Source organism: Muscardinus avellanarius (genome assembly GCF_963383645.1).
Source record: "Muscardinus avellanarius genome assembly, chromosome: X".
In the NCBI taxonomy this organism is placed as follows: Eukaryota; Metazoa; Chordata; class Mammalia; order Rodentia; family Gliridae; genus Muscardinus; species Muscardinus avellanarius.
Genome location: NC_137792.1, coordinates 108,055,708 through 108,074,217, shown reverse-complemented (window position 1 = coordinate 108,074,217; position 18,510 = coordinate 108,055,708).

Sequence of the window (18,510 nt, the reverse complement as noted above, 5' to 3'; positions counted from 1 at the left end):
CTGGAGGAGCTAGTGACTAGGAGAGAGTATCTTCTTACAGAGTGAGAGGGTATAGCTGCCACCAGGCCAGGAGTCAGTCTGAAGGCAGGTAGGGACTGGGGCACTAAGCACATGGAGACCAATTTCAGGGACCCCAGGGAACCAAGCCAGAGGTGCTGCTCAGTGAGGGTCTTGCTTGCGTTCAGAATATTGATTTATTTCAACAAATATATGTGTACACACACACACACACACACACACACACACACACATATATTTGGTGGTACTGGGGTTCCTGGAAACCCTTCTACCTCTGGGCTACACTCCCAGACTTATTTCTTTTTATATATTTTTATTTGGAAACAGGGTCTCTTAAGCCAGCGAGGCTGGCTTCGAACCTGCGCGATCCTCCTGTCTCCGCCTCCCAAGCGTGGGGGATTACAAGCGTGCGCCACCACGCCCGGCTATTTGAACAAATACTTATGGAGCTTTTCTGCTTGTGATGTTTTCGACCAGGGCCTGTCAGAGATGAAGAAGGCTTAGTCTTTCCGTCCAAGGGCTCAGAGTTTAGTGTAGGAGACAGACCAGTACAGGGAGGATTCCAATGTTTGCTGAGAAGTGGAATCAAGCACCTGGCAATCCCAGAGCCAAGAGCCTGGCTGGCTCTCTGGGCTGGAGAAGGGGAATCTGGGATGAGGTCACTCACCCCGAAAGTGTGAGCAGGCACCGGCCAAGTAAGGCAAGGGACAGAAAGGATGAAGGGAGGAAGCATGGGCAGGCAGGATCGGCCCTTTTGCTGTTGTAGTTGCTCATGACAATTGGCCCGTTTGAAGGGCTCCGTCACGAAATGTATTAACATTGAAAATCCACACACACTGACCCAGCCATCCCCACTAGGAGGAATTTATCCTACGTTAACAAACACACACGGTTGTTTGTACAAGGATATATATTATTGCACTGTTTATAGCTATATAAGATGGGAAAGCATTTTTACCTATCACAAGAGCCTTGATTCAATTAACTATAGCGCAGCTATCAGATGCTTCACGAGAAGATCTGTACCCAGCATGAGGCAGGACCTCAGTTGCTGCCTTGCAAAAAGTAGCTAAAAATCGAGACAAGAAAGGGCCCAACTGGTTACTTACTTATCAGGAAAGATAGGAGCCAAGGTCAGGGGGAGAAGGAGTCTTTTCACTTTACACTTTTTTTTTTTTTTGGTGGTACTAGGGTTCCTGGAAACCCTCCTACTTCCAGGCTACACTCCCAGATCTATTTTATATTTGTTTTTAATTTGGAAACAAGGTCTCTTAAGCCAGAGCAGCTGGCTTCGAACCTGTCTCCGCCTCCCAAATGCGGGGATTACAAGCCTTTGCCACCACGCCCGGATTTTTTTTTTTTTTGATGGTGCTGAGAATGGAACCCAGGCCCTCACACAAACTAGGAAGATGCTCTAACCACTTGGCAACGCTGTCAGCCCACTGTATGCTGTTTTTTCCCTTTGGGGTTTTTCTGTTTTGGAGGGAGGGAAACTAGGCCTTGAACCCAGGAGCATTCTAACTGTGAGCTACACCCACTGCTCTTTTTAAATTTTATTTCATTTTATTTATTTTTATTTATTTATTATGTATTTATTTATTTATTTTGCAGTACTGGGGATTGAAACCAGGGGAATTCTACCTCTGAGCTATACCCCTAGTCCTATTTTTTTTTTTTTTTTTTTTTTTTGGTGGTGGTAATGGGGATGGAAACCTTCTATTTCCGGGTTCCTCTAGCCCTATTTTTAACTCTGTATTTTGAATCAGGGTCTCACTAAGTTGTGGAGGGCCTCACTATGTAACTGAGGCTGGCCACGAACCTATGATTCTCAGCCTCCCAGGTACTGGGATTACAAGTTGTGCCATTACACCCGGCTTATTGTTTTTTCCTTTGAAATGGGTCTCGCTAAGTTGCCGAGGCTGGCCTCAAACCTGAGATGCCCATCTCAGACTCCCAAGTACTGGTATTACAGGTGTGCACCACCGTACCTGGCTTCCTTTGGAGTTTTTGATCATTTGAGGCTCTTTTGTTTGTTCTGTTTTGTTCTTTTGGTGGTGGTGGAGGTGGTGGTACCGGGGATTGAACATAGGGGAGCTTTACTACTCAACTACATCTCCAGCCATTTTATTTTATTCTGAGACAGATTCTGGCTACGTTTTCAAGGGTGGCCTCTAACATGAAATCCTCCTGTTCTGCTGAATTTTGTTTTCATGATGCTTTTGCCTGGGTTTTTGTTTGTTTTTGTAGCACTAGGCATTCAACCTAGAGCTTTTCCACTTCTGAGTTACACACCTTGCCCTTTTTACATTTATTCTGCAACAGGGTCTCACTAAGCACTCGCTAGCATGTGCTGGCCTTGAATCTTTGATCCTCCTGTCCATACCTGCCATTTTTATAAATTTTTTTTTTGGCTGTACTAGGGATTGGACCCAGAGTGACATGCATGCTAGGCAAATAATCTACCACTGAGCTTCATCCCTGGCCTACTAATTTTTTAACCATGTGTATACATGACAGAGAGAGAGAGAGACAGAAGAGAGGGAGAAGGGCAATATCTCAGTCAGGGTAAACCAAATGAAAAAAGACCGAGGGGGATAAAGTAGTAGTCTACGTTTTTGTGTCCCCATGCTATGGAACAGAGACTCCCCCAAGTGACCTGCAGTAATGCCTTTGAGAGTCCACTGCTAGGATACAAGCAGAAGATGGCAATCAGAAGTCTCAGCCACACAGGCAAGCCACCTGGGAACCAGAAATATCAGGCCCAAGCAGGTGTTTAAGGGGAAAAAGAAACCCAGCTGAGCTGCTTCATGAAAATACTTACCCAAAGCAGAGCACCCACAGCAGGGCCACTCTGATCTCAGGAATGTCAAATAGATCTCCACACTGTATATGCCTGAAATAAAAAAGGGATCCCCTGGGCACGGTGGCACACATCTGTACTTGGGAGGCTGAGACAGAAGCATCACAGGTCGACACCAGACTCAGCAACTTAGACCACAGCAACTTAAGGAGAACTTGTTTCAAAAATAAAAACAATAACAATAAAGCCAGGCGTGGTGGTGCACGCTTGTAATCCCTGCGCTTGGAAGGTGGAGACAGGAGGGTCGTGCAGGTTCGAAGCCAGCCATGCTGGCTTAAGAGAGTCTGTTTCCAAATTTTAAGAAAGTATAAAAATAGCTCTGGGAGTGTAGCCCGGAGGCAGAAGGGTTTCCAGGAACCCCAGTACCACAAATAATAATAATAATAATAATAATAATAATAATAATAACAACAACAACAACAACAACAACAACGCCGGGCTTGGTGGCGCATGCTTGTAATACCAGCATTCAGGAGGCAGAGACTGGAGGATCACGGTTCACAGACAACCTCAGCTACTTAGTGAGGCCCCTTGCAACTCAGTGAGACCCTGTTTCAAAAATAAAGAATAGCCAGGTATGGTGGCTCATGCTTGTAATCCCAGCATTCAGGAGGTTGAGACCAGAGGATCGCAGTTTGTGACAGCCTCACCTACTTAGTGAAGCCCTCCACAACTTAGCGAGACCCTGTTTCAAAATAAAGAATAAAAATAGAGCAGGGGGTGTGGTTCGGAGGATGAATGTCCCTGGGTTTCATCCCCAGACCCGCAAAAAATAACATAAAATAATAAAGAATAAAAGACTAGGGCTGGGGGTGTTACTCAGAGGTAGAATGTCCTTGGGTTCCATCCCGGTACCACAGGAAAAAAAATAACAATAATTAAAAAGGGCTGGGGGTGTGGCTTATAGGTAGAATGATCTGGGTTCAATCTCCAGTATCACATAAAGACAAAATAGACAAAAGTGACCAGGAAATCTCCCATCCAGTCAGCTAGCAGTGATTCTCTGTTAGGGGTGGAATTATAGGTAATTTTAATTTTGTGTCTGTGTATGTCAGGGCATTTCTTAAATTGACTTCAATAAGCAGGTGAACAAGAGGGAAAAGTTAAAAAGAAAGTTGAAGTGTTGCTGGAACATGGACTGAAAACTCACAAGCCAGGATCTTCCCAAGGGAGGTGGAACAGGTCCTTGTTATCTGCCTTGGTCCTGTGTGGGAGCTGGGTTGAGCGTTGCTCTCAGGCAGTGTGGCTTCATGAAAGGACATTTGCATTTGGAGTGACACCTGTGTCTGAAACAGTTTTGTGTGTGATATTGATTGAACCCAGGGGTGTTCTACCTCATACCCCATGTCCATCGATTTTTATTTTGAAACAGGGTCTTACTTAGTGATCACATGTTAGCCTTGAACTTGTGATTTTCCCTATCATAGCCTCCCAAGTGCTGGGATTATAGACATGTGTCACCATGTCCAGCTCTGAAACCATTTTAATGCTAACTGGCAGTCTTGAGCAAAGCACATGTCTTATCTCAACCTCAGTTTACTCGTTTGTAAAATGGGTCAGAAAAATCCCTATCCTGTAGAGTGGTTGGAACTAGAAAATGAAATATTGAATGGAGAGCTAGGTACGGTGCCTTATGCCTGCAATCCCAGCTGTTCAGGAGGCTGAGGTAGGAGGAGAGCAAGTTTCAAGGTCATTCTGAGGAATTTAGGGAGACCTTGTTTCAAATAAAATAAAAAGGGCCAGGGATATATCTCAGTAGTCTGGAGTTCAATCCCCAGTAGGGCAAAAAAGAAAGAAAAGTGCTTCAAACATACTAAGCAAGTGCTTTACCAAGAAGCCTCCCAAGTACTCAGATTACAAGTGTGTGCTACCATACCTGGCTCCCCTTGGAAGTTTTGATGATTTTACTTTATTTTGGTTTTGCTGAGTTTATTTAAACCATATTTATGAATGGTATGTATATATGCTTTATATAATTAAATATATTTGTTATGTGTTATTGTTTTTTTTATACTTGGGATTGAACCTAGGTGCATTCTATCTCTGAGCTGCACCCCAGATTGTTTTAAGCAGAGTCTCACAGCTGGGTGTGGAGGAACACGCCTCTAATCCCAGTACTTGAGAGTCCCAGACAGTAGGATCACAGATTTGAGGACAGACTCAACAAGTAATGAGACTCTCAGCAACCTAATGAGACCCAGTTAAAAATTTGACTCTGCTGGCCTAGGCCTTTTGCTCTCTGCTGCCCGCATGCGCAGATGGCAGCTCTGCCCTCTTGGTGGAGGGCTCTGCTTCCTGGGGAACATGCCCACCCATCCAGGCCGAGGATGAAGGTGGGCTGGGCTGGGCTTGGTGGGCTCTGGGACTCCGCTGGCCCCTCCCAGAGCTCCACTCTGACCCCTCCGCAGGCCTAGATGAAGGATCTTTTGTGTCCTGGGGCCCTGCCTCATTACACATGGCTGCCACCGTGGCTCCTTCCTTGGAACCTGGAGAAAGAAATGTCCAAGACTTGCCCAGAGTACTCCAGGCTAAGAAAGTCGCTGACCTGAACTGGCCATGGTGGTGCATGCCTATAATCCTAATGCTTGGGAGGCTGAGAGGTGCATCACAGGTTCGAGGTCAGCCTCAGTAACTTAGCAAGACTCTGTTTCAAAAGTAAGAACGGCTGGGGGTGTCGATCAGAGGTATAATGCATGCCCTGGGTTCAATCCCCAGTGTGTGTGTGTGTGTGTGTGTGTGTGTGTGTGTGTGTGTGTGTGTGTGATAGAGAGACAGAGAGAGAGAGAGAGAGAGAGAGACAGAGACAGAGACAGAGACAAAGAGAGCACTGACCTAGGTCTCCTATGGGTCTGTATGAGTCAGTCTCCATTCCCAAGTGAAAAAGTCTTAGATCACCAGGTTTTCAAGGCCAGTGAGGATAGGGACTCCAAGGGGCTAGTCCCTAGGGTTTATCAGGGAAGACCTAGGATATATTCATGCAAATTTGGGGACCTGGAATCTCCATCCGATGCTGGTCCTGCAGAGGTAGAGCTTGTCTATTGGCTGCAGATGGGTTGTGAGACCCAAGGTCACTAGAGAAAGGTCTAATTGGGGTTGTTAAAAGGGTATAGTGGCACATGCTTGCAATCCCAGTACTTGGGAGATCACAGGTTTGCAGCCAGCCTCAGCTACTTTGTGAGGCCCTCAGCAACTTAGACCCTGCTTCAAAATAAAGAATAAAAATAGGGCTGGAGGTATAGCTTGGAGGTAGAATAACCCTGCTTATAATCCCGAGTACCACACACAAAAAGGTATCCTTTAAGCCAGGTACAATGGCACGCTCCTTTAATCTCACTAGACAAGACGATCGCAGGTTTGAGGACAGCCTCAGCAATTTAGCAAGCCCTAGTTTCAAAATAAAAAGGGCTTGGTGTGTACCTCAGAGGTAGAATGCCCCTAGGTTCAGTCCCCAGTACCAATAAAGAAAATGAACTGGTCCAGAGGTGTAGCTGTGTGGTAGAATGCCCTGGGTCCTATCCCCAGTACCAAAGGAAAAAAAAAAAGTAGGTGCCTTTTTTTTTTATGGTACTGGGGGTGGAACCCAGAGGCTTTCTATCTCCGGGCTATACTCCCAGACCTTTTGTATATTATATTTGGAAACAGGGTCTCACTAAGTTGCTGAGAGCCTCACTAAGCAGCTGAGGCTGGCTTCGAATCCCAAGCGCGGGGATTACAAGCGTGCGCCACCATTCCCGGCAAGTAGGTACGTTTCATTCCTGCCCTGAATGGGCAAGGCTTTTAGTTTTTTCTGTTTTTTTCTTTCTTCTCTGGGCATAGAGAGCTACTTGAGGGCTTTCTGGCTCTGGGCCTTGAATGAATCACTGCACGTCTCCAAGCCTTAGTTCCCTCATTGGGAAAATGGGAACGATACCATCCTGGGAAATGAGGAGGACCTGAGGGCGAGCGCAGCGCAGCGGCAGTCCATCAGAGGCACTCTATAAGGGCCATTTCCTTCCTATATTTACTAAGCACTTCCTTTTTGAGGCACTGGGGAATCCTGAAGTGACTAAGAAGGTCTCTGCTCTCAAGCAGTCTCATGGACTTCAGTTTCCTTGGCCACCAGCCCAGACTTGACCTTGAGCTTTGCTTCAGACCAGGGGAATTCTGGCCTGCAGAATTCTTTGCTCTGTATGATGCCCGAGGCTCAGGCTTCCTCTTTCTGGTCTGGTTTTTATAGCATCAGCTCCGCCTAATGTTTGGAACTCATCCTCTCTTGGCAGGCTGCCGGCCTGCAGAAGCCTTCCCTAAGGATCCTATCATGGAAATTTCATAACAGCTCTGTGAAGAAGGTTCAAATCCCAGCCTTGCATTTCATCTGCTTTGTGACCTCGTGCAAGTGCCTTAACTTCTCTGTGCTTTTGTTTTCTCCTCTATGAAATGAGTTAAATAGAAGGAACGTCCAAGAAGTTGGGGTGTGTAGGACAATGCCTGGAATGGATGAATTTTAACACTTGTTCTCTGCTCTCCTTAGGAAACAGGCCCAGAGTGGGAGCTGACCTGTTCAAGGTCATTTAGTAGGAAGCAAAAGAGGCCGGCTGCTCCAGCCTCCCTGACAATCCCTGCCCCGCTGCTCTGCTTCCTTGAGTTTGGTTTTCTGGATTCTGTGCATACCTAAAGCCCCTATGAAAGGCCTCTGCTGGCTGATCAGGACTCTCTTAGCTTTTCCTTCTTTTTTTTTTTTTTTTTTTTTGCAGTGCTGGGCATTGAACCTAGGGCCTCACACATAATTGATCAGTGTTCTTGAAATTTCCTTTCCTGATGCTGACTTTTGTTGTGGCACTGACGATTGAACCTTAGTGCACTCTATTTCTGAGCTACAACCCTAGCCATTTTTACTTTGAAACAGGGTCTTGCTGAATTACTAACTCCTTGGCCTCAAATCAATGATCCCCCTGCCTCAGCCTCCCAAGTAGTTAGATTATAGGTGTGTAGTACTGTGCACTCAATTTTTTTTGTGGTATGGAACCCAGGGGTATTCTATTTCCGAGCTACACCTCCAGCCCTATTTTTTAATTCTTTATTTTGGAGCAGGGTCTCACTGAGTTGCAAAGGGCTCCACTAAGTAGCTGAAGCTGTCCACGAACCTGGATCCTCCTGTCTCAGCCTCCCAAATGCTGGGATTACAAGCGTGCGCCACCACACCTGGCTCTCCATCTTTTATTTATTTATTTATTTATTTATTTATTTATTTCTGTGATGATTGAACCCAGGGACATTCTACACCTGAGCTACATCCCCAGACCTATCTTACTTTATTTTTAAAGTAGGGTCTCAGTTGCAGAAGCCCTCAGGAAGTTGCTAAAGCTGGCTTTGAACCTATGATCCTCCTGTCTCAGCCTCCCACATACTGGGATCACAAATGTGTGCCACCACTCCTGGCTCTGCACTCCATATTTTTTTCTGTAGTACTGGGTGTGGAACCCAGGGGCTTTCTACCTCCAGGCTATACTCCCAGATCTATTTTATACTTTATGTGGAAACAGGGTCTCACTAAGTTGCTGAGAGCCTCACTCAGTAGCTGAGGCTGGCTTCGAACCTGTGTGACCCTCCTGTCTCAGCCTCCCAAGCACGGGGATTACAAGCGTGCGCCACCATACCCGCTGCTAGCTAGCACTTTGAAATATCAATATATGGAGCTGGTCATGGTGGCACACGCTTGTAATCCCAGCATTCGGGAGGCTGAGACCTGAGGATCGCGGTTCTCAGACAGCCTCAGCAACTTAGTGAGGCCCTGTATAAAAATAAAGAATAAAAAATGGGGTAGGGGGTATAGCTCAGAGGTCAAATGCCCCTGGGTTCCATCCCCAGACCCGCAAAAAAAAAAGAAATATCAATAAATGTAATTGTGTGATTAGCATAAGTGCAATCATGACTCCTATTTTCCATATGAGAAAAGAAGCACAGAGAGATTAAGTGACTTGCCCGTGGCCACACAGCTGTAAGTGGTCCAGTGAGCCAGACTCTGAAACCTTGCAGGCTGGCTCCAGCATCACTGTTCCCAATCACTGTGTTTGGTGTCTCCACGTGGCCCCAGCCACGCTTAGTGAGCCCAGCTAGCCCTGATAACAAACCTCCTTGGGAGTTTGAACTGTGTGGGATTTGCTCGCAGTGAGATCTTCAGCGGCTAAGGCAGAACCCAGCACTTGGAAGGTGCTTAAGAAATAGTTGATTGGATGTGTGGATGAATGAATGAAGTGAGCTAAAATGGGGTGCTGAGTATGAGGAGAGAGAAGAGACAGCTTTGAGAGGTAACTGAGCTGAATGCAGTGGTAGGATGCCCTTAGGTTTGATGCCCAGTACCCACACACATGCGAATAAATAGTTACTGAATGAGTGAAGGGAGGAAGGAAGCTAGCTCTAATGGGGTGATGGCCATGGGGAGGGAGAGAGGAGACTGATTTGCAAGGTAACTGAGCAAATCAGGAGACTGATCCAGTCGGGAGTGGAAAGAAGACTTGGATGATTCCCAGGACTGGTGATGAGGTCCTGTGCTGAAATGGGAAGCACAGGAGGGCAAAATGCAAGGGCATGGGGGAAGGTGGGAAGGAATTCAGTTTAGTATGTGAAGAGTCTGAGGTGCCTTTGAGACAGGTCAGGGGTTGGCCAGGAGGTCCTGGGTTACCAGAGGCTTATAAGAGAGATTTGTTTGCAGGTGTGGTAGCAGATGTTTGTAATCCTGGTACTGGGGAGGTTGAGACAGGAGGATCTCAGGTTGGAGGCCAGCCTCAACAGTTTAGGGAGACCCTCAACAACTTTGCCAGATGGCTTTAAAAAAAAAAAGAGTAAGAAGGGGGTGGTGGGGGTACAGCTCGGGAGGTAGAATGCCCCTGGGTTCAAAAAGAAAAGAAAAAAAGGAGGGATCCGGACCTCCGCCCGGCCCCGCCCCTCGCCCCTCCCGGTTCCATCACCCGCAGCACCTCGGGCCGGGGGCCTGTACTCTTCCTACTGGGAAGGAAGGGAAAGAATCTTTGATGGTGGGAACAGAAGGGGGAGAGGGTTCTAAACCAAACAAACGTGTACACAGTGCCTGCTTGTTGCCGACCCTCTCCCTGGCTCTGGGCACATGCGGGCTGGCTTCCAAGGACCGACCTCCCCCAACCACCCGCCGGTCCCTGCCGCCGGCTCCCTGCCAAGGTGAGCTCTGACAGGGCGACTTGTCATCTTTTCAACACCTCATTTTTCCCTCCTTACTCACTGCCCGGGGAGAGGTCCTTCCTGTTTGCACACCTCAGGGGCTAGGCTGGGAGGAGGAACAAAAACAGCCTTCATGGCGAAGGGGGAGGGGAGGCCGAAGGGAGAGGGCCAGCGAAGAGGAAGAGAGGGAAGCGCTGGGCTGAGGAGGAGGGGAGGGGGGCGAGGTGAAGAACCCCGCTCCCGCTTCCCGTCCCTCCCTCGTCCCCCGGCCCATTAGAAGCGCTCACTGCCCTCAGTGCGACCTGGCACTGGGGTGGCCGACTCCCGAGTCAACCCACTGGGCTGGCCCGAGTTGAGTTGAGGGACTAACTACGGTCTTTTCTTTCTCCAGCAGAGGCTTAGGGCCTAGAGCTGCCCATCCCCAAACTCGGGGCTCAGCCTCCAGCTCCCGCTTCCCGAGCCAGTCAGACCCAGACCTGGGCCTTCTTTTCCAGTTTCCCCACTCTTTTTCTCTGGTTCTCCAGGTCAGCGGTTCTGCACCCCCTGACCCGCGCCTAGGGCTCCTCCGTCCCCGCCCCAGTCCCCCCTCCCAGCGGGGCGCCCCACCTCGGAAGCCCCCCGCGCGCGCCCCAGGGCTGCCAGTCGGCAGGTAACACCCCCCTGCCCCCGATCTGCGGCCCCTCCCAGTGGGCCCAGCCCGGGCCGGTGCCGGGCGGCCCCTCCCCCACTCGGCTCCCACGTGGGGAGCCCGGCTCCCAGGCCTCGGCTGCCCCATTCTCAGCGCCCTCCTCCATTGTCCTCGGCTGTCACTCACGCACGCATTAGCATTTCTAAAGCCAGCTTCTCCCAGTCCCAGCTTTGGGCGGGCCGGGGCGGAGGAACTCAGCCCTATAGAGCAGCTAACAATTCCAACTAACCTTCAAGAGCACTTTCGAGTGTATAATTCACTTTCCTACATAGCCATTTCCTTTACTTCTCACAGCAGCCCCTAGCGCTGGGACGGTGACAGCCAGGCAGTTGGATGAGTTGCCACAGCGGGATTTGCAAAGCCAAGATCTCAGCTCAGGTGCGTGTGACGTCAGAGGCCCCGTGCTTCCCGCCAGCCCACCTGAACTCTCTGTGCGGCCCGCCAGGCTTCCGCTTGGCTTGGCTTTCTTAAAAGGTGGGCTCGGTGGCTTCGTGCTCCTGGGGAAGGAATGCTGCGTCCAGCCTGCCCAGGCGCTCCCAGGGGGCTTTCCCTGCGGCCGCTGCTAACGGAGAACACGTGGGAAAGTGGGTACCGGTTCCCCAGCCAGGTGGCTCACTTCGTGGCTGGGCAGCTTTAGACAAGTGGCTTAATCTCTCTGTGCCGCAGCGTTTTCCCGTGTAAAATGAAGAGGATACTAATGGTATCTCATAGGGCTGGCTGCGATGAGCATTTTGTGAGTTAATATGCATACAGGATATAGAACAGCTCCCCGGACAACACTGTTTGAGTCTGTCAGTATTACTGTCTCTCCTTCACTCTTCTATTTTGGTCAAGGGCACTGTGTTGTGAGCAGAGAGTAGCTTCTTTATCCGAAAACCCAGGTCTTCCTTATCAGAAAGTCCATCCTAGCTCTGCCACTTACTAGCTGTGTGGCTTTGGCTAAATGGCTTGCCCTCTCTGGGCCTGAGCTGCTTCAGCAGTAAAATGGAGATAATAGTAGTTCTCACTTGTCGGAGTTGTTATGAATATTAATAAGTGCATAAACGTATCCTCAAAATATAGAATGCAAGCCCAGCATGGTGGTGCATACCTGCAATCCAAGTACTTGAGATTGAGGTTGAGAAACAGGAGGATCACAGGTTCATGGCCAGACTCAGCAATTTAGCAAGGCTGTTTCAAAATAAAACAGAAAAAAGGGCTGGAGGTATAGCTCAGAGATTGAATGACCCTGGGTTCAATCCCTAGTACCCCAAAAATAGTAGAATGCTATTGAGACTGTATTTTATTTGTTTATTTATTTATTTATTTATTTGCAGTATTGGGGATGGAACCCAGGGTCATTCTACTTCTGAGTTACACCCCCAGCCCTATTTTTTATTCTTTATTTTGAAACAGGGTCTCACTGAGCTGTGAATGGCCTCACTAAGTAGCTGAGGCTGTCCGCGAACCCTGATCCTCCTGTTTCTACCTCCCAAATCCTGGGATTACAAGCATGCACCATCATGCCCAGCTTATAATTTTTTAAAATAATTCTTATTGGACTGGGAATATAGCTCAGGACTTGCCTAGCACATGCAAGACGCTGGGTTCTATCCCCAGTATGACACAAGGAAAATTCTTATTCTGTTCCAGATCCCATTGGAAAGTTCCACACCCTTTGCCTCTTCCTGCCTCTCTCAGAGTGGCCTCTTGGCCCTCCTGGTCTCTAGTTGCTTTGCAAGACCCAGCCTACCCATGGAGCATAGTAGATAAAACATGTTCTAAGCCTCTCCACTCACACTGAAGATATAGAAGATCTTCAGGGGGTGCAAGCTCCATATTTGCACCCCCATTTCCTCCCTCTGGGTGGGGAGCTGATTCTCATATGTGCTCAACACCCTGACGTCTATGCGGCATGATTGCACTGTTCTCCTGGGACCCTCTCTTACTGGGCTTGGTGGGTAGGCTCTGGGATTCCCACTCTACAGATGGGGCACTGAGACACAGAAGGGAAGAAACTCACACACAGTCTCATAGTCAGAAGCTGGGATCAAGTCCCTGTTTTGTACATGTGCTTGTGTGCATGTGTGCGTGCGTGTGTGTGTGTGTGTGTGTGTGTGTGTGTGTGTGTGTGTGTGTTACTGGAAATTGAACCCAGGGACATCCTACCACTGAGCTACACTCCTCTCCCAGACCTTTTACTTATTTTTTTTAATAGGGTTTTACTAAATTGCCCAGGCTGACCTCGAACTCGTGATCCTTCTGCCTTAGCCTCCCAAGTATTGTGACTGTAGGCTTTCAGTGTTCACGATTGTGCCCAGCTTGAGGCCAAGTCTTAAAACTGCCCTTAGGGGCAATGTTCCAGCAAAATGTCCATTTTCTGTTGCCTGGTACACATTTGTAAGGTTTTTCCTCCTTAGCAACCTATACTGACTCATCCCACCTTCATAAACAAAGTCTGGAATCACCAAAGAAAAATTGTCTTTTCATGAACTAGAAATAGAATACCTACTTTAAATTACATAACAATATTTGACCTTGGCGATGAGAGGATCATCCGATGATGACTTCTTGGAGGGGCTGAAGATCGAACCCAGGATCTCACACATGCTATACAAGCACACTAAGGCATCCAAACCCTCTTATTTATTTAGAGACAGAGACTCACTAAGTTCCCAAGCTGGCCTCGAACTTGCAATTCTCCTGCCTCAGCTTCCAGAATAGTTGGGATTATAGGTGTGTACCACCATGCTCAGCTCAGGTAATAATTTCATTATTTGATTTTATTTTTTCTTGTGTATCTGTGGTTCTGGGGATTGAATTTAGTGGGATTCTGCCACTAAGCTACACCCCCGGTCTCTTTATTTTTTTTAATTTTAGTAATAGGATCTCACTAAGTAGCCACAGTCTGGCCTAGAAACTGTGATCCTCCTGCATCAGCCTCCCAAGTGCTGGGATTGTAGGTGTGTGCCACTGTGTCTGGCTCAGGTAGTGGTTTCTTTAGAAGACTGAGTAGTAAGCCTACACCACTCCAACTCAATTATAACTAGCACAGACCACTTGAAAAATCCTCTGTCTCTTCGAATCTCCAGGTTAGTATCCGAGTAAAAACACATTTATGGTGGGAAAAGGTTTTGTGCTTAAGCTAATGACTCTCAACGGGGCTAAAGATAGCAATTTAGTAGTAGGTTACAGAATTTTCAAGGTCACGTGGACTTTGTAAAAGCAGATTCAAGAAACCTATGCTTCCCCGCAGTCTCTTCTCCAGAAAGCCGCCTTATATCTAAACCTTTCCAGTTGCTGTGGGATACACAGGACCTGAAGGTGGATGTGTATCAGTGAAGACCAAGAAACATGGAGCCAGCGGGGTTCTCTCAAAAGGCCCATGGAGCCCAACTGCCTCGTACACTCCTGGACACACTTCTGCATAAATTGCCTCTGCTATTCCCCGGATGATGAGTCTCTTTGAACAGATTTCAGTGTCCATCTGTGACAGTCCAGGCCAAGTCCTGATCTCTACTGGTCATGAGGAAGGAAGGGCCAAGTTTCAAGTGACCCTGGATACTTCCAGAGAGGCAGCAGAGGCCATGGGTATATGTTCTGGAGAAATATGTCTTTATTGGTGCTCACCATACTTCTTAAGCCCCACCTCACTTCTCTGCCTTTATTGAAAACTAGAGCCAGGCGTGGTGGCACATGCTTGTAATCCCCGCGCTTGGGAGGCTGAGACAGGAGGATCGCACAGGTTCGAAGCCAGCCTCAGATACTTAGTGAGGCTCTCGGCAACTTAGTGAGACGCTGTTTCCAAATAAAATAGAAAATAGGTCTGAGAGTATAGCCCAGAGGTAGAAACCCCCTGGGTTCCACTCCTAGTACCACCAAAAAAAAAAAAAAAAAGAAAGAAAACTAGATGTCAGGAGTGTATAGGGAGACAAAAGGTGAGTGGTAGTAGAATGTTCCAGGAATATCTAGAGAAGACAAGGGATTTATTGAAATTTCCATGTGGATTAGCATCAGCACCAAGAGTAGAATCCAAGTCAGACTCTGTGTGTGTGTGTGTGTGTGTGTGTGTGTGTGTGTGTGTGTGTGTGTCTGAGAATTGAACCCAGGGCATTCGTCCTCCAAGCTCTACCCCCAGCCCTTTTCATTTTGAAATAGGGTCTCGCTAAGTTGCTAAGGCCTTAATCCTACTATCTGCCTATTTCAGTTTCCCAAATATCAGGATTACAGGCATGCGCCATCATGCCCAGCCCAGGTCTCTTAATGCCCAGAACAATTGTTCTTCCTGCCTCCCATGCACAGTGCAACAACTCAACTCCCATGCTACATGAGTATCTGCCCACCAGACCCCGTCAGGTCCACACTCTGCCTCCCCATCTCTGCTCTGCAATATGGTAGCTACTCACTTCCTGTGACCACTGAGCACTTGACATTGAGCTTGAAGGTTCTGGCTCAGTGGTAGACAGCTTGTCTAGCACGTGTGAAGTCCTGCGTTCCATCTCCAGCATCATTAAACAACAACAATGACATTGGACTGACATGTTCTGGAAACAAATGCACTGGACTTTGAAAATTTAGTGTGTAAAAAAAAGTCAAATATCTCATTAATAAATTTTATATTGTTCCCCTGGGAAATATCCCCATCCTCCAGCCAGCCTTTTTTTTTTTTTTTTTTTTTTTTGCTGCTTGCATGGAAACTAAACAAAGTGGTTTTATTTTTCCTTAAGGAAAATAAGGTTGGTGTGGTGGCATACTGCTATAATTCTAGTACTTGGGAGGCCAGGACAGTGAGATTGTAGGTTCCCAGCCAGCCTCAGCAACTTAGCAAGACCCTCAGTAATTTAGTGAGACCCTGTTTAAAAATAAAAAATAAAAAGGGCTGGGGGTGTAGCTCCGAATTAGAATGCCTCTAGGTTCAATTCCCAGTATACCTCCCCCCACCTAGAAAAAAGAAAAAAAGAATTTTGGATGTGGTAGTGCATGCCTGTAATCCCAGCTATTTGGGGGAGGCTGAGACAGGAAGATCCCAAATTCAAGGTCAGCTTGGTAGATTTAGGAATGCCCTAAGAATAAAAAATAAAAATAATTTAAAAAAATAAAATAAAAAGACCTAGGAGGTGTAGCTCAGTGGTAGAGTGCCTGCCCCTGGGTTTGATTCCAAGTACCACAAAATTAATTAACTAATATTACACATTGAAATGATGACATTTTGGTTATATTGAATGAAAAAAGTATGATACTGAATGAAATAAAGTAAGGTATATGATTACAATGCACCAATAAAATTTTTTAAAAAATAAAGTTAATTATTAAAGTCAATTTCACTTAGAAACTTTTTATTAAACTTTGCTACTAGAAAATTCTTTGTGGCTTGCACTAATTTTATTTTTTGTGGTATTGGGGATGGAACCTAGGGGCATTTCACCTTCAAGCTATACTCCCAGTCCTATTTTTTATTCATTATTTTGAAACAGGGTCTCACTGAGTTGCAAAGGGTAGCTGAGGCTGTCCACAAACTGCCATCCTCCTGTCTCAGCCTCAGAATGCTGGGATTACGAGAGTACCCCACCGCGTCCAGCTGGCTTGCACTATTTTCCCGGACAGTACTGTGTTGAATCTTCAGTAACAATGTTGTCAGTTCTGAAGTAATGCCCAAGACAGGGCAGGTAGTAGAGGACAGTCCCAGGAGATGGCTAGCCTGCCGGGCAGGAGGGCCAGGAGCTCAGGATCTGAGGGCTGGGTAGGAGTGAGGCAGGTGGATTTGGTAAGAGAGTGAAAAGCAGTCAATCAGATCATAACCATGGGAGTCTGGAGGCCTGACTATAATCCTGGGAAGACTGGGAAGACAAGCAGCTTCCCTGGAAGGCAGTGACTATATGCTTGAGGGCATGATCTCTGTGCTCGGCTGAGTCCCAGTGCTCAACACTAGCCAGCTGCGTGACCTTGGAAAAGTTGCTTCAACTCTTTGTGCCTTAAGTTTCTTCTCTGGAAAATAAGAGTAATGCTATGAATTCCCTATGTTATAAAATATTTTTGTGGTACTGGGGGTGAAACCCAGGGGCTTTTCGAACTCTGGGCTATCCTCCCAGACCTGTTTTATACTTTATTTGGAAACAGGATCTCACTAACTTGCTGAGAGCCTCACTCAGTAGCTGAGGCTGGCTTCGAACCTGTGCTATCCTCCTGTCTCAGCCTCCCAAGCGCGGGGATTACAAGCGTGCGCCACCACGCCCGGCTTGTTATAAAATATGTGTACAGCTCTTGGACCTGTACTGAAAAATAGAAGATCAGTAGAATAGTGGAAGGGGATTGCAACGATGTACGGAGGGGCAAAAGGAGGCTTGAGAAAGAAAACAGTTCAAATAATGTTATGTCCATATATGAAGGTATTACTACCAAGCTCACTAACGTGTACTCGGAGAAGGAGGCAGGAGCTAGACAGGATGTGGAGGGAAACACACCAAGTGTTATGTGCATGTATATTTGTATCACTTTGAATCTCATTATGATGTACAATTAAAATATACCATATTTTGTGGCACTGGGGATTGAACCCAGAGACATTCTATCTCTGAGCTACACCCCCAGACCTATTTTATTTTTATTTTTATTTTCAAACAGGATCTCACTAGGTTAATGAAAGTCCATTGGCTGAGGCTGTATTCGAACCTCCAATCCTCCTGTCTCAGTCTCTCAAGTACTGGATGCGCCACCATGCCCAGCTCCAGCGCACCAATTAAAGTAAATTAAAAAGGTGCTAGATAGTATTATTACTATTATTGTTGTTATTTTTATTACTTTTGGGGGAAGCCAGCACTGACTTGGGGCACCCAAACCAGGGGGTCCAGGTGAAGCTCTAGCTGAGTTTGGGGGTCAAGGTTTTTAGGGTGATGGTTCTGTGACCACAGCTGTGGACATGAAAGGCTGCAGTCAACAGAAAGCAGGCAGTTCAGCCCCACTCTCTCCCTCCATTCTTTCTGGAAACATCCCTAGATGTGAGAGGCTTTGTCCCAGCTCTGCCTATGCATAGGGATTCTGGGTTTTGGCGCTGAGAGAGCAAATCACATGGAGACATATAAATCCCTCTGTCTATAGCTCAAATAACAAGACCCCACTCGCTGCAAAGCTAGGAGCAGCACTTGACCGCTCCGAATGCTGCCATTTCTGTTTGCGCTCGCCTCCAGGCTTAGAGCGCTCGTCTAGGCAGACACAGCACTCCATTGATATTCTCAGTCATGCCCAGGAGTTTAGCTTTTCTTCCCCCAGAATAATGGGGTTGCAGCCTGGGTCTGGCCCTTCAGATAGCTGAGTCCTAGAAAGTGTGTCCTGCCCCTCCTCCTCCTCCCTCCTCCTCCTCCTCCTTCTTGCTGTGTTTGAGGCCCCGCAGAGAGGAAAGCACAAGTGTCAATAGTAGATGCAGAACAAAAAGGACTAAGGAAATGCTTTTTAATATCTGGCCTAATCCAGCGAAGGCATGAGACAATGGAAAAGGAGACCCAGAGAGGATGGGATGATCCAGTGTGAGGAAGGGAGTGATTTTGGTTTCCCCCATGGCTGATATGCCCTCTCAACTTCAGAATATGTGTGTGTGTGTGTGTGTGTGTGTGTGTGTGTGTGTGTGTGTATACGGGGGGGAGAAGCTTGCCCATCTGTTTGGAATTTACTGTAAGAAAAAAGAGAGAGGGAGGCAGAGAGGGAAAGGGAGACGGAGAAAGAGGAATGGAAAGAGAGAAAGAGAGAGAGAGAGCGAGTGTGTGTGTGTGTGTGTGTGTGTGTGTGTGTGTGTGTGTGT